The sequence below is a fragment of the Oncorhynchus mykiss genome, chromosome 14 (genome assembly GCF_013265735.2).
Source record: "Oncorhynchus mykiss isolate Arlee chromosome 14, USDA_OmykA_1.1, whole genome shotgun sequence".
Lineage (NCBI taxonomy): Eukaryota > Metazoa > Chordata > Actinopteri > Salmoniformes > Salmonidae > Oncorhynchus > Oncorhynchus mykiss.
Genome location: NC_048578.1, coordinates 2,598,364 through 2,615,207, shown reverse-complemented (window position 1 = coordinate 2,615,207; position 16,844 = coordinate 2,598,364). Strand labels below are relative to the sequence as shown.

Here is a 16,844-nt window from a genome sequence, read left to right as displayed (position 1 = left end):
GCAAGAGCTGCATTGATTCACATGTTGTTCATATCCTTTGCTGGTTAGTGAGTTATCAGCCCAGTTATAGATAATTTGTAGTCAGCAAAAGAGGAGTGATTGCTTCATACAAGAGTACAAAATGTCTACATTTGTAGACATCTTAGAAAAGCAAGACAGGTAAACAGCTTTTTTTTTAAAGGGGCAGTGTTGTGTTTGGACACAGGCTTGAATAAACTAAGTAGCCAATAGGCAGAGGATACCATAATTTGTCTGATTCTCCTAATAATGGTATGGGAATAATAATGCATTTATTTTGTAAAGTGTTTTCTTGCATCAAACAACACAACTTTTCAGTCACCTCCTTGTCTGAAGAACAAGTGGATAAACGGGTTCATGTCAAGGCCTGCAATTTTTTTCAAACATGTCATGGAATGTAGTCCTATATTGAACACCACACATTGGCTGCTGTAGGCTGAATGATAGAGCAGCTATTTCCATGTTAGAATGTTATGGAATGCATTTTCTACATGATTTGTTTTATGGTAGGCCACACTGGCACTGTAGGACTACATTATGATCAAATAGCTACAGTAGTCTACTTGGCCACAGTTAAAACTGTATTTTAAAGCGGGTACAGAATTGCCACAACGTTCAAGTTTGCACTCAGCAGACCTGACATTTGCTCAGTGCTGAAGAAAATTAGAGGGAACATTGGTTGTGAGGTTGCTGCCGGGAAATGGATGGAGGGGAGCCAACTGCATTTTACATAAATAGGAGAAGCAAACACAATGGATGAGTTGTAGATGTGTGTGACACTTAGTTCTTAGTGCATTCGGAAGTATTCAGACCCCTTCACTTTTTCTACATTTTCTTACGTTACAGCCTTATTCTAAAAAATGATTAAATATTTTTTCCCCTCATCAATCTACACACAATAAACCATAATGACAAAGCAACAACTATTTTTTAGCTGCTCAGCTATTTTCAGGTCTCTCTAAAGATGTTAGATCGGGTTCAAGTCCAGGCTCTCACTGGGCCACTCAAAGATATTCAGAGGCTTGTCCTGAAGCCACTCCTGCATTGTCTTGGCTGTGTGCTTACGGTCGTGGTCCTGTTGGGAGGTGAACCTTCGCCCCAGTCTGAGGCCCTGAGCGCTCTGGAGCAGGTTTTTATCAAGGTTCTCTCTGTACTTTGCTCCATTCATCTTTCCCTTTATCCTGACTAGTCTCTCTCTGTTGCTGAAATACATCCCCACAACATGATGCTGCCATGACCACGCTTCACCGTAGGGATGGTTTTGGCCAGGTGATGAGCGGTGCCCGGTTTCCACCAGACGTGACACTTGGCATTCAGGCCAAAGGGTTCAATCTTGGTTTCATCAGACCATAGAATCTTGTTTCTCATGGTCTGACAGTCCTTTTGGTGTCTTTTGGCAATCTCCAAGCGGGTTGTCATGTGCCTTTTACTGAGGAGTGGCTTCCATCTGGCCACCATAAAGGCCTGATTGGTAGAGTGCTGCAGAAATTGTTGTCCTTCTGGAAATTTCTCCTATCTCCACAGAGGAACTCTGGAGCTCTGTCAGAGTGACCATTGGGTTCTTGGTCACCTTCCTGACCAAAGCCTTTCTCCCCTGATTGCTCAGTTTGACAAGGCGGCCAGCTCTAGGAAGAGGCTTAGTGGTTTACAACTTCTCCACTGTGTTCTCGGGGACTTTTAATGCTGCATACATTTGTTGGTACCCTTCCCCAGATCTGTGCCTTGACACTGTCTCAGAGCTCTATGGACAATTCCTTCAACCTCATGACAGATAGACCATTTAATTTTATGATATATTTTATGATATGCAACGATCAGGTTACTTCCACCAGGCTAATCATAACCACCATTTGTAATGTAATCAGTGTTCTCTCTCTCTCTCTCTCTGTGTGTGTGTGTGTGTGTGTGTGTGTGTGTGTGTGTGTGTGTGTGTGTGTGTGTGTGTGTGTGTGTGTGTGTGTGTGTGTGTGTGTGTGTGTGTGCGTGCGTGCGTGCGTGCGTGCGTGCGTGTGTGCGTGCGTCCATCCGTGTGTGCGTCCGTCCGTGCGTCCCACCGTCCGCCCGCCCGCCTGTCCGTCCGACCAGTATCTTTAATGAGCGGCCAGGAGCTTATCTACGCTGCTATACCCATCAATGTGACTATGTCAAAGGACTCAGGTTAAGTCTGACCTGTTCAAACTTCAACATAGTATATGTTTGTGTGTTAGATATCACCTATCCCTAACTGCCATGCTTGCAAATATGCAGAGTGGATCTCAGTAATGTATTGGATTGGATTTGCCCTAAACATACCCCTTTTTATTCAGGACAAAAAGGCCAAAGGCCATTTTTTTTGCAAACAGGCTTCCTTCTTTTCACTGTCAATTAGGTTTGTATTGTGGAGTAACTACAATGTTGTTGATCCATCCTCAGTTTTCTCATATCACAGCCATTAAACTCTGTTTGAAAGTCACCATTTCCCTCATGGTAAAATCCCTGAGTTTGTTCCTTCCTCTCTGGCAACTGAGTTAGGAAGGACACCTGTATCTTTGTAGTGACTGGGTGTATTGATACACCATCCAAAGTGTAATTAATAACTTCACCATGCTCAAAGGGATATTCAATATTTGGGGCGGCAGGTAGGCTAGTGGTTAGAGTGTTGGGCCAGTAACCAAAAGGTTGCTGGATCAAATCCCCAAGGTAAGAATCTGTTATTCTTCTCCTGAACAAGGCAGTTAACCCACTGTTCCCCGGTAGGCTGTCATTGTAAGTAAGAATTTGTTCTTAACTGATTTGCCGAGATAAAAAAATATATATACATGTTTTTTTTGTATATATTTTTTTTTTACCCAAACACCAACAGGTGACCTTCTTTTGAAAGCATTGGAAAACCTCCCTGGTCTTTGTAGTTGAATCTGTGTTTGAAATCCACTCCCACCTTACAGATAATTGTACTGTATGTGTGGGATACAGAGATGAGGTACAGTGCCTTGCGAAAGTATTCGGCCCCCTTGAACTTTGCGACCTTTTGCCACATTTCAGGCTTCAAACATAAAGAAATAAAACTGTATTTTTTTGTGAAGAATCAACAACAAGTGGGACACAATCATGAAGTGGAACGACATTTATTGGATATTTCAAACTTTTTTAACAAATCAAAAACTGAAAAATTGGGCGTGCAAAATTATTCAGCCCCTTTACTTTCAGTGCAGCAAACTCTCTCCAGAAGTTCAGTGAGGATCTCTGAATGATCCAATGTTGACCTAAATGACTAATGATGATGAATACAATCCACCTGTGTGTAATCAAGTCTCCGTATAAATGCACCTGCACTGTGATAGTCTCAGAGGTCCGTTAAAAGCGCAGAGAGCATCATGAAGAACAAGGAACACACCAGGCAGGTCCGAGATACTGTTGTGAAGAAGTTTAAAGCCGTATTTGGATACAAAAAGATTTCCCAAGCTTTAAACATCCCAAGGAGCACTGTGCAAGCGATAATATTGAAATGGAAGGAGTATCAGACCACTGCAAATCTACCAAGACCTGGCCGTCCCTCTAAACTTTCAGCTCATACAAGGAGAAGACTGATCAGAGATGCAGCCAAGAGGCCCATGATCACTCTGGATGAACTGCAGAGATCTACAGCTGAGGTGGGAGACTCTGTCCATAGGACAACAATCAGTCGTATATTGCACAAATCTGGCCTTTATGGAAGAGTGGCAAGAAGAAAGCCATTTCTTAAAGATATCCATAAAAAGTGTTGTTTAAAGTTTGCCACAAGCCACCTGGGAGACACACCAAACATGTGGAAGAAGGGGCTCTGGTCAGATGAAACCAAAATTGAACTTTTTGGCAACAATGCAAAACGTTATGTTTGGCGTAAAAGCAACACAGCTCATCACACTGAACACACCATCCCCACTGTCAAACATGGTGGTGGCAGCATCATGGTTTGGGCCTGCTTTTCTTCAGCAGGGACAGGGAAGATGGTTAAAATTGATGGGAAGATGGATGGAGTCAAATACAGGACCATTCTGGAAGAAAACCTGATGGAGTCTGCAAAAGACCTGAGACTTGGACGGAGATTTGTCTTCCAACAAGACAATGATCCAAAACATAAAGCAAAATCTACAATGAAATGGTTCAAAAATAAACATATCCAGGTGTTAGAATGGCCAAGTCAAAGTCCAGACCTGAATCCAATCGAGAATCTGTGGAAAGAACTGAAAACTGCTGTTCACAAATGCTCTCCATCCAACCTTACTGAGCTCGAGCTGTTTTGCAAGGAGGAATGGGAAAAAAATTCAGTCTCTCGATGTGCAAAACTGATAGAGACATACCCCAAGCGACTTACAGCTGTAATCGCAGCAAAAGGTGGCGCTACAAAGTATTAACTTAAGGGGGCTGAATAATTTTGCACGCCCAATATTTCAGTTTTTGATTTGTTAAAAAAGTTTGAAATATCCAATAAATGTCGTTCCACTTCATGATTGTGTCCCACTTGTTGTTGATTCTTCACAAAAAAATACAGTTTTATATCTTTATGTTTGAAGCCTGAAATGTGGCAAAAGGTCGCAAAGTTCAAGGGGGCCGAATACTTTCGCAAGGCACTGTAGTCATAAAAAAAAAATGTTAAACACTATTATTGCACACAGAGAGAGTCCATGCCACTTATTATGTGACTTATTAAGCACATTTTTACTCCTGAACTTATTTAGGCTTGCCATAACAAATGGGTTGAATACTTATTGTCTCAAGACATTTCAACTTTTCATTTTTAATTATTTGTAAAAAAAAATAAAACATAATTCCACTCTGACATTATGGGGTTTGTTTGAATTTTTAAAATGTTTTATTTCACGTTTATTTAACTAGGCCAGTCAGTTAAGAACAAATAATTATTTACAATGACGGCCTACCCAAGATGCTGGGCCAATTGTGCATCACCCTATGGAACTCCCAATCACAGCTGGATGTGATACAGCGTTTATTGTGTGTATAACAGTGACAAAAAAGCTAAATTTAATACATTTTTAATCCAGGCTTTAGCACAACAAAATGTAGGAAAAGTCAAGGGTTGTGAATACTTTCTGAAAGCATTGTAGAGCCATGTCATCGTGGAATGCTCTGCCATCAGAGGTTACCCAGGCAAAAAGCGAGTTTAGCTTTTAAAAAAACATATAAAAAACATATTGCATCACAGTACCTCTCATCTTTCTAAATATTTAATTGAACTGTACTGTGTATAAGAATATGATTACAGTACCTTCTGAAAGTATTCACACCCTTTGACCTTTTCCACATTTTGTTGTATTATAGTAAAACTATTTTGCAAATGCGTAACATATAATACGAATTGTAATTCGTAACATATGCAAATTGTAATTCGTAACATATCATACAAAATGGGCAACGGACAACCACAGATTAATACATATCATACTAAATGGAATTTCTTGGGTTTACGTACAGAATAATACGAAATGCTCTGAGAGCAGGTTGTTTTACATGGAAATTACCTTAATTGATCTTTGGCGGTGGTAGCTAATATATTTGTTTGCTCATCTGTCACTGACAAACATTTAGCATGCAATAATGTAGCCTAAATCAAGTGTATTATTTTGCTCTTTATTCGCTTAGTAGCCTTATTTAAATATAAGCTATCCACCATTTAGTTGTGAGAGCGCATTCTGTTTTATCCCCTAATGTAACTTAGCCTACTTCAATATAATCAATCGTTCATTCATGTCATTGTGAGTCATTCATGCCTTTAAGTACAATCAAGTATTTTATTCTGAAATGAAATAACAAATGGAATCTTGAATAATTAAACAATAAATAAAGAACTATATTTTCTTCCAAACAACTATTTGAATAATCACTCAAAACTGCCGTGTTTTGAATGCATGTTTTGATTAGGAAAATATTTGGATCAGTTAGTTTACAAGATCCAGCAAGGCACATTAGCAGGGCAGTCATAGGTTGTATTTTGGTAGGATGTATCGGTGTTAACAGATGCTATTGGAATGTGAGCTTCTCCTGATGCTGAGATGTGCTGACTGCGTGGATCATTATTCTCCTGAGAGCACTCCACTCCAGCCTATTCATATTGCAATTTGAAATATTTCAGGCAAATGAACAAGAAATCGAAGGAAATGGATATATATATGGGAATGCGGCCAAAAGGTTTTTGGATCTCCTGGGCCCAGTTTTTCAAATGTTAGCTATCCATATTTTGGCTTTTGGATAGGATTACATGTATAAATATAATATAATTTAATCCTATCCGATGGCCGAAATCTGGATAGATAATTTTGGAATACTTTCTAAAGATGTTCTTCCCTCTAAATCAAATCAAATCAAATGTATTTATATAGCCCTTTGTATATCAGCTGATATCTCAAAGAGCTGTGCAGAAACCCAGCCTAAAACCCCAAACAGCAAGCAATGCAGGTGTAGAAGCACGGTGGCTAGGAAAAACTCCCTAGAATGGCCAAAACCTAGGAAGAAACCTAGAGAGGAACCAGGCTATGTGGGGTGGCCAGTCCTCTTCTGGCTGTGCCGGGTGGAGATTATAACAGAACATGGCCAAGATGTTCAAATGTTCATAAATGACCAGCATGGTCCAATAATAATAAGGCAGAACAGTTTAAACTGGAGCAGCAGCACGGCCAGGTGGACTGGGGACAGCAAGGAGTCATCATGTCAGGTAGCCCTGAGGCATGGTCCTAGGGCTCAGGTCCTCCGAGAGAGAGAAAGAAAGAGAGAATTAGAGAGAGCACACTTAAATTCACACAGGACACCGAATAGGACAGGAGAAGTACTCCAGATATAATAAACTGACCCTAGCCCCCCGACACATAAACTACTGCAGCATAAATACTGGAGGCTGAGACAGGAGGGGTCAGGAGACACTGTGGCCCCATCCGAGGACACCCCCGGACAGGGCCAAACAGGAAGGATATAACCCCACCCACTTTGCCAAAGCACAGCCCACACCACTAGAGGGATATCTTCAACCACCAACTTACCACAGAGCCTAAGTAGACATTTCAATCTGACTAAAGGTTTACATTGATATTGGTTTGTATTTTTTTCCCTATTTCTCCCCGTTTTTTTCTGTGTTAAAGTTCAGTTTTCACCCCACACAGTAGGTGGCAGCATGCACCTTTAACATGTGTTTATGAACTTCCATAATACCATAGAGGAAGAAGATACATTTTTTTTTTTTCATTTTGCAAAACTGCTGAGATTTGTAGGACTGACTGACTGACTGGGAGTTCATGGTTGATCAAGGCTGGGATGTGGGTGTGAGGATGAGGATGGCAGAAATTAGGTAGAAAGGGAGACGTGGTCAATTTTCAAGAAGGGTGTTAGAGAAGTACGATGATGGTCTACAGAAGGTGTCGTATGCTGAGGCAGTGAAGAAAGTAGAGCTTGATGGGTCAAGGGTGAGGATCCATGTGAGTAGTAGATCTGTGCTAGTACAGAGGGATAGGCCAACAAATGATATACACTTCAGTAAGGTTGGCTTCTTAGCATTAATAGCAATGGTTATCAACTGTACAACAGAAATGAAATGTAAAATCACAGAAAATACATGTTGTGGTGCCAGCTGCAGAGAAGTACTTGGGTATATAAGATTTCACTTCAGAAGAGTTACAGGGTATGTTGAGTGGTAGTGTCCCGTCCTCCCAGGCCTCTGCCTGGAGTAGGATCGGATAGGGTCAAAGGGGTGGTGGGTTTTTTAATGAGTGTAGGTTTAGTTGGCAGGGTAATTTTATTTTTCCCCTTTTTGTATCAGTGTAATGGATTTACACTCCAGTCCAGTTGGTGGCAGTAATGCACCTTTTTGGTTTTCAACTGCCATTTAAAAATCATGAACAGTTTTTTTTTTTCAAGCAGACACGCTGCTATGTTTAGACAGAGAGACACCTTGAATACTTGTCGCGTGTTTTTATCCAGTTTATTTCCATGAAATAACATTCTAGACCATGCACAAGCTACATTAGCTTATGTTGTCTTTGTCTGTCCAGAAATGTATTTGCGTCCTGAGTTGTTGTATCATGTTCTTCTGTCAAGTTGGTGCAAGAAGTAAGTAATTTCACAAGTTTTCCTAACCCAACATTAACCCTAGTAGATATTTTTTTAAAAATACTTATTATAGTGTACAAACGTATTGCCTAATTCTTGCTCAGTAACACACTGTTGCAATGTTGTTTTGTTGTAGCTATAATGTAGCTATGTTGCTCAATGTCTGGTGTGTGTTCAGCGGCTTACTACGTTTCTACTTCGGTGAGGTTTAACGGCGGTTAGCATCCAATATGTTGCATTACCGCACCTAACTGAAATTTAGTGGTAGTGTCCTGTCCTCCCAGGCCTCTGCCTGGAGTAGGATCGGATAGGGTCAAATGGGTGGTGGGTTTTTTAACGAGTGTAGGTTTAGTTGGCAGGGTATTTTTTTTAAAATCCATTACACTTTTCGATAGAAAGGGGGAAACGGGATTTTTTTAATTTATTTTTTAAATATCCTCCCAACTAACCCTACACTCATTAAAATCAATCACCAACGACCTGAGAGGACGGGACACTACCACTCAACACACCCTGTAACTCTTCTGAAGTCAAATGTTGTACCCCCAAGTACTACTTTGCAGCTGCCACCACAACATCTATGTTCTGTGACTTGATAACCATTGCTATGACGCTAGGAAGCCTGGTCAGAACCATTAAATACAATTTAAAATATATATATATATATGCCCAGGTAGGCCTACAGCAGATGCGTGATTTTAATTATGTAGCCCAAGCCAACTTAAGTTAGCAATCCATTGTAATTGTATAATTGAATCTATTTTCTTCTTCACCTTTTTTCTTTCTTTCTGTCATTCAATTTGTAGCAAGCAGTGTGTGCACCAAGTCGGACGCCCTTACTAACAAGTCGTAGACCTGACACAACCGAGTTATATGACTTTATCTCCCACTGGAGAGTCCATGCAGGGATCTACACAACTCTCCCTCAGTGCTTCAAGTCAAAGGGCTACACCACTATGCCAGTGGGGAAGGTCTTTCATCCAGGTAAATATCCTAGACATTTTTCTAGACCTACTTAATGTTTTTAGTGGTTGGTGAATTTTATCAGTCTACTTTGAAAAATGTGTTAAACTATTCTCTGGTTTTCTGCACTTTGTTTAATATCCACTGTTTTCAGTTTTTTTCAAATATCTCCCTGCTTATTTGGTGCAGGATCTCATGTGAGAGCTTTCAAATTGCTGGAGGCTGTTTCAGTTGCCTTGTTAATACTTGTCCTCCTGAGTCATTGTGTTGTGCTACTCTCACTGTTTTATGTTTATCTTTCAAATATGATAATAGGAAGGTCAGTGTTTGCCTTGACTGCTGCCGTGTCTCCCTAGTCTACAGATGCTCTGGTCATGTATGACTTAAATGAATGTTTGTATATTTAATGGGAACTATTCAGTATAGTGAATGGATTCAATTCGGTATACAAACATTCATTTAAAGCTGGAATCCTTAATGGCGAAACTGCCACGCCCGTTTGCGATATTACAACAAAGAAGTTATTGCAAACAGTAGTTAATTGTGTAGATACTTCTCTAAGAAAACCAGGGTTTCCATTAGCTGGTACTAGCCGGGTTTTGGACAGTATTTTAAAAATATTTTTTTATGTATTGTTGAAAAGCTGATAAATAAAATTGCTGCCAGTCAATTGTTCACCGGGAGAGGAAAAAGCCTATTGCGAAATGCTTTTAAGCCTATTAATTGATGTAAATACCAGTGGATGTAAATACATTTGACTGGTCTATAGGTTAATTTGCATAATTTGGTGGAACTAAATTGGCGCATGTGTACAGTATATTAGTTTGTGTCTCATCACGAGTACAGCATACACATACAGAGCCTTTGAGTGGAATATCTGTCAGACAGAGCAAGAGCTGCTGCTACAGCATCTCAAACAGCAAATGCATAGACAACAGGAGGCAGGCTTCATCAGCGCATCACACGCACCACTTTTGCAATGAGCTGGAGGCAGTATGCATTTTGAAAACATATACTTAATTGTTTGAAACCTGAACATTTTACTGCATATTACGAGGCATATCTTACCTTGCTTTAAAGAAGCCTAGCCAAAATCAGACCATATCAGTGGAGGCAATTATTTTATATCAACTTTATTTCATTGTCCAGTAGCCAAAGGCACAATCCGTGTCATATTAGCAACCCATGCTAGTTGTTGCATCATCTCTGTCACATGAAACCGCTGGCATGTGCGGTGTGCTTTTAACAACACTTTGCCCTGATAATTGCATTATGGTACTAACATTCACGTGAAGCCTACTGCCTTGTGTTTATCAACATTTTTAAATGAATGTTCTGATCTGTTGCGTAAGACTCTTTTCTTTTTAACTTTTTTTTGTTTATGTAGCCTAGGCCTGGTTGTATGAATTTGGGATCTATCATAACACAGCTGTCCCAGAGTCTGTTTGGAATAGGCTTTCTTTCTCGACAAGCGCACCAATAGTATAGGTAAACTTTTCTACTATGGGGGCTAGTGATTTTGCTGTTCGTTATTCTTGTTAGCTGAGGAAAAGTAAATGTGGACAGTTCTAACATCTTCAAAGTGCACATCAGAATTTGTTAACAAGGACCACAAATCGTTGCTTCTTCCATTTGCATGTTCTGTTAATATGAATTACCTAAATCTAAATGTGATTTCTGTCATTCTTAGCACTGTGGGTAGAGGCCCTAATCAGGTTACTCGCCCTTGGGTCCGGTACATTTTTCAAATGTCTGCTGAATTAATATTCTGCTGGTCAAATGTCCTGTGCCACATTTTCCAAATGGAAACCCTAGTGGATACCGTAAAACAGCGAAGCACTTTTTTTTCCCTCAGACATCATTGCACAGCAATAGAACAGCAGAATATGGACTGCATTTTTTATTTATTTTATTTACCACATTGCGCAAGGCTTCTTACCACTTTTTCAACAAAAACAACATTGGTAGGGTGGACAGTGGCGCTGTTTCTTCCTACTGCGGATTCCATCTTTAAGATATAATGGCTAAAGATGCTTCTGCCTGGCTGTTTTGAGCCATCTCTCTGTGTAATACTCAAACTGCTTATCGTAAGATGTTTCTTTTTTGTGCATTTTCACATTCATACATGTAAAATGTTGTTTAGCTAAAGAAAATGTTTTTTTTTTTTTAGGTTTGCAAGGGCATTGATGGCCAACTGCATGTCAACCTGCTGTGTTCGGTGAATGTGTCAGAACCCCCTCTGGGGACACTACCAGACATGGAGAGCACAGAGGCTGTCAGACTGCTCAAGTCCACAAGGGATTCTGACAAGCACTTATTTCTGCCTGTTGGATTCCACAAACCTCACATTCCCTTCAGATTCCCACAGGTACCGCACCTGCAGCTGCCCTTATTTTCAGACATTGACTTTTTAACTGTGCAATCAGATGGCATTAATGAGCAAGTATGATTCACCCAATAGAATGATCAGGCTCTCCAACCCTGTCCCTGCAGAGCTACCGTCCTGTAGGTTTTTGCTCCAACACTATTCAAGCGCACCTGATTCTAATAAATGGCTGATGATAAGCTGAATCAGGTTAGTTACATCTGGGGTTGGGGTGAACCTACAGGAGGGTATCTCTCCAGAAACAGGGTTGGAGAGCCCTAATGTAGATGGTATGATTTGTTAACTGATGAAAGGCTTTGCCAATTGCCTAACAAACTTTGTGTATTAGGATTTCTTGAAGCTCTACCCCCTGGATAAGATGACCCTGGCTTCAGACCCTGATGTTCCTAAAGGCCTCCCCAGCATGACCTACAATCCCTGGACTGACATTAGGAAGATGTTCAAGCTCTGAATGTCAGCTTCCCATATGAACCAATACCAAAGGAATTCCAGGTTGATTATACATGTACACTCTTGTGCTATCTATCTAGAACCTAAAAGGGTTCTTTGGCTGTCCCCAAAGGAGAACCCTTTGAAGAACCGTTTTTGGTTTCATACCACATACTATTAACATTTGTGTTAGTGATTCAGCATCAGAAGTTATGTCAAGACACTCTCATTATAGAATATATGTTGTTTATTATAAATCCAGAGTTAAAAATCTGTGTTTCGGTCAGAGACCTTCATCAGACAATGTTTGTGACTCAGCTCTAGATTCGACAACACTATTATGTCTCTGTGATGTACCTGGACTCCCAAGTGGGCATGTTGCCAAATACTCTGGATGTATCTGGGCCTGGCTAAAGACAATGATGTGGTCTTTACTTCAGACCATGGTTAAGTAATTTGGCCATATAGCCCAGTCCTAAACTGGGCTGGGTTCAGTATGAAAAAATGGTGTGCAGTGTTCAGTTAAATAGAAACGTTGCTGTTCTGAATGACAAGTTGAAAAACAGGGAGGAGTTGAGTTGTGGGTTGGTATGACGATTCAAAATACACTGCTGCCCTTTAAATACGTCCCTCATTGCTCCAAGCCACACCCCACCACACACACCAAACGGAGCAAACGTACCTCAACATTTGGTAAAGAACGTGGGGAAACATGTCAATCAGTACAAACCCTCACGCAATGTACCAAATGTTTAATCAAACTGAACGAACCCCTAGTGTCTGTAATGGTTTGTTAATGTTAATGACTTGAGGTACTCTTTAGCCACTAGATGGGGGTGTGAGAACATCAAAATTCTGCCTTCACCTTCCTGAGTTGACAAAGATTTACTTCACCAGCTTGGCTTCATTCATAGCATATATCAGTCCCTCCAGGATTCCGTGATCAAGTTTTTTTTTGAAAAATCAACAATTCCCTCCATATTATGCGAGGGCTTGCAAATTTGAACAATCACTGCACTTCTGCATTAAAAAAAAGTCAAATCATCGCATAAAACTGACCCATCCCCACAGTTTATAAAGAGGGCATGCAATTTCAACCAATCACCTCTAATTTACCACATAATATGGTTCAATCAAGCCACACGTCAACAAATGTTTTCCCTCGTCAGCGCATTTCTACAACAAATTGGACAAAATCATTGCATATTACCGTGCAAAATGTCAGAATTTTTGCCTACAAATATCACAAAAAATCCCTGCCCGAAATCCTGGAGGGACTGATATGTTGTCTTGAGACCATGAACTGTAGGTTGATTTACAGGAGCATCGTATGTAAAAATGAGTTATTGTTACAGGCATGGACTAAAAAAACATATGTCGCATACCATGGCCAATAATACATTTTTTGTTGTCCGATTGCTTAATTACATTGGCATTTTTGTCAAATATGATTCCTTTCTCTTAAAGGATGGTCACTTGGGTAGCATGGGGAATGGGCCAAATACAGCAACTTTGACGTGGCCACTCGCCTTCCCCTAATGTTCTACATACCAGGTGTGACTGCAGTCCGCCAGGGGATGAGATCTTCCCCTACATAGATGTGTTTTGTCCAGCACAGCATCACTTTACACAAGGTATTCACTCATATAGTTAGTAACTAGTTTGTGTGTACTTCTCTTCTACTTTATTATATAATTAGCACTGATCTTGCAAGGCGTGACAGAGGAAAGCAGTATGGTGGAAACCTATCCAGTCTTTTTTTTTCTTCCTATCAGACATTGGTACAGTGAAGGAAAGGAAGCCATTGAGTAATTTGAGACTTTCATATTCCTCTGACTCCTTCCTGTGACAATCATTCTCCCACAGGACAGATGGTGCAAGAGAAGTTTGTTCTCTACTATGTGACATTGTTATTCCCAGTTCTGTTGATGGATTGTGACTATCTCACTCTCACTGGAGGAATGTGAATGAGCTGTTAGATGTCTTCCCCACAGTGTCTTACCTGGCTGGGCTGAAGCCCCCACACCCCTGTCCTGACAACTCCTTCGACGTGGAGCTCTGTACCCTAGGGAGACAACCTGGCCTACTCCTTCAAGCACCTAGACTACAGCAAGTACTGCAGCCAGTATCCCAAGGCCTGCAGACACCCCCCAGGAGAACTCTGACCTGCCTAACCTGAAGGAATTCCAGGTGATGGGCTACTCTGCCCTCCTGGGACTACCGCTTCACCCTGTGGGTGGGTTTCGACCCTGCTAGCTTCCAGACTGACCTGGTGGTCCACGCTGTGGAACTGTACCTCATGGAGAGAGACCCAGGCCAGGACCACAACCTGTACTCTGCAAGCTGGGCCAGGACCATCATCAGCTGAACACCCTTACCTCAAACACCACCTCTACGTCACTGCAGAGATTAAATCTAAAGGGATGTCATGATAATGCCTTGTTTCGATAATTAACTATTTAGAAAGGAAGATCTGAATTGTTGCTATATTCAGAATGGACTCAACATTTAATGAATATATTGAATGTCCCACAGTTACAATAAGGGCACTTAATGTTGTTTGTAGTTAACCGTTAAGATATTAGTTGCTGCTATTATGGTTAACCTGTAGTATCTACAGTACATGGGTTTTTAGGCACACACATTGTCTTAGCGTGTGCCTAAGATAAAAAGTGAAAAGGGGTCTGTGGGAGTTAGTGTGCTAAGTTTGATTGAATCACAGATGAGACCAGTAGGGTTAGTTTTGCAAGCATAAAGATTTTGTACAGTTACGTAACCCCGAATTTCTGATAATGAGTGAGATGTATCACGTGGGATTCGCTAGGATCAACTATTCTCTCGAAATAACCTATCGGAAGCATCTGTTGGAGACCGACAGACAAGTAGAGTGGCAAATAAGGTGAGCCCTTCATCTCATTTTTAAAATTGTATTTAGCCTTTATTTAACTAGGCAAGTCAGTTAAGAACAACAATACATCATACAAAGCAGCCACAACTGTCAGTAAGCGTGTCCATGAATGAGTCTTTGAATGTAGAGATTGAGATAAAACTGTCCAGTTTGAGTGTTTTGTTGCAGCTCGTTCCAGTCACTAGCTGCAGCAAACTGAAAAGAGGAGCGACCCAGGGATGTGCGTGCTTTGGGGACCTTTAACAGAATGTGACTGGCAGAATGGGTGTTGTATGTGGAGGATGAAGGCTGCAGTAGATCTCAGATAGGGGGGAGTGAGGCCTAAGAGCATTTTATAAATAAGCATCAACCAGTGGGTCTTGCGACGGGTATACAGAGCTGACCAGTTTACAGTGGAGTATAGAGTGCTGTGATGTCCTATAAGGAGCCTTGGTGGCAAATCTGATGGCCGAATGGTAAAGAACATCTAGCCGCTTGAGAGCACCCTTACCTGCCGATCTATAAATTACGTCTCCGTAATATAGCATGGATAGGATGGTCATCTGAATCACAGTTTGTTTGGCAGCTGGGGTGAAAGAGGAGCGATTACGAAAGAGGAAGCCTAGTCTAGATTTAACTTTAGCCTGAAGCTTTGATATGTGCTGAGAGAAGGACAGTGCACCGCCTAGCCATACTCCCAAGTACTTGTATGAGGTTACTACCTCAAGCTCTAAACCCTCAGAGGTAGTAATCACACCAGTGGAGAGAGGGGCATTTTTCTTACCAAACCACATTACTTTTGTTTTGGAGGTGTTCAGAACAAGGTTAAGGGTAGAGAAAGATTGTTGGACACCAAGAAAGCTTTGTTGTAGAGCATTTAACAAAACATCTGGAGGGGCCAGCTGAGTATAAGACTATCATCTGTATATAAATGGATGTGAGAGCTTCCTACTGCCTCAGCTATGTTGTTGATGTAAGTTGAGAGGAGTGTGGGGCCTAGGATCGAGCCTTGGGGTACTCTCTTGGTGACAGGCAGTGGCTGAGACAGCAGATTTTCTGACTTCATACACTGCGCTCTTTGAGAGCGGTAGTTAGCAAACCAGCCCAAAGACTCCTCAGAGACCAATACTTCTTAGCTGGTCCACAAGAATGGAATGGTCTACCGTATCGAAAGCTTTGGCCAGGTCACTATAATAGCAGCACAACATTGCTTAGAATCAAGTGCAATGGTGACATCATTGAGGAGCTTTAAGGTTGCAGTGACACATCCATAACCTGAGCGGAAACCAGATTGCATACCCAAAGAGAATACTATAGACATTAAGAAAGCCAGTCATTTGATTATTGACAAGATTTTACAACACTTTTGATAAACAAGGCAAAATAGAAATAGGCCTTTAACAGTTAGGATCAGCTTGATCTCCCCCTTTTAAATAAAGGATAAGGAGCCACTCTGGTTATCAAGCATGCTTCTCTTCCTTGCGCTCTTCCTCACAGGGAAATACGGTGATACATCTGTATCACGTGAGAAATGGCCGACTCCCATATCGCAAACATGGTCTCTGAAGCCAGGGTAGTCACAACATCAGCAACCCTCAGAGGCTCCGAAACGGAGGGAGTACGCACCAAGAAGGTGCATAAACAACCCGTCGGGAAAAACCTCATAACTGAGGGGAAGCCCAATTTGTGACTCAGAAAATCTAAGTTTAATGTGATATGCCCCAAAAACTGTACCCAAGAGGTACACTCCTCTATAGGAGAGGGACCTTTCAGGCCCCTCCGAAGCCTGTCACCCACGCCATTATGAATAAATATAATAGTCCTTATGATCCGGCAGGATAGCGTCTAAGATAGAAGGGTCCATTGGTTTCCCAATGAATGAAGAGCATCATAACTTTGCCTGAGCTCTCATTCCATCCAAGTAGATGCGCAACACACATACTGGACAATGATGGGGACACCCTATTGGGGAAGGCGACAGGCAAAAAGCCATAGGCTCCAAGGTGTGACAAAGAGAAAATGTCAACCCGTGCCAATGGATGCGGTTAGGTACATTAACCTGAAAGACTGCGGGCTCGAACAGTGGCT

General features: G+C 41.3%; 1 pseudogene; it reads left to right on the top strand.

Moving 5' to 3' along the window:
• Positions 1-7,786: 7,786 nt before the first annotated feature.
• On the top strand, positions 7,787-15,328 carry LOC110487696 (annotated as a pseudogene).
• Positions 15,329-16,844: the final 1,516 nt, after the last annotated feature.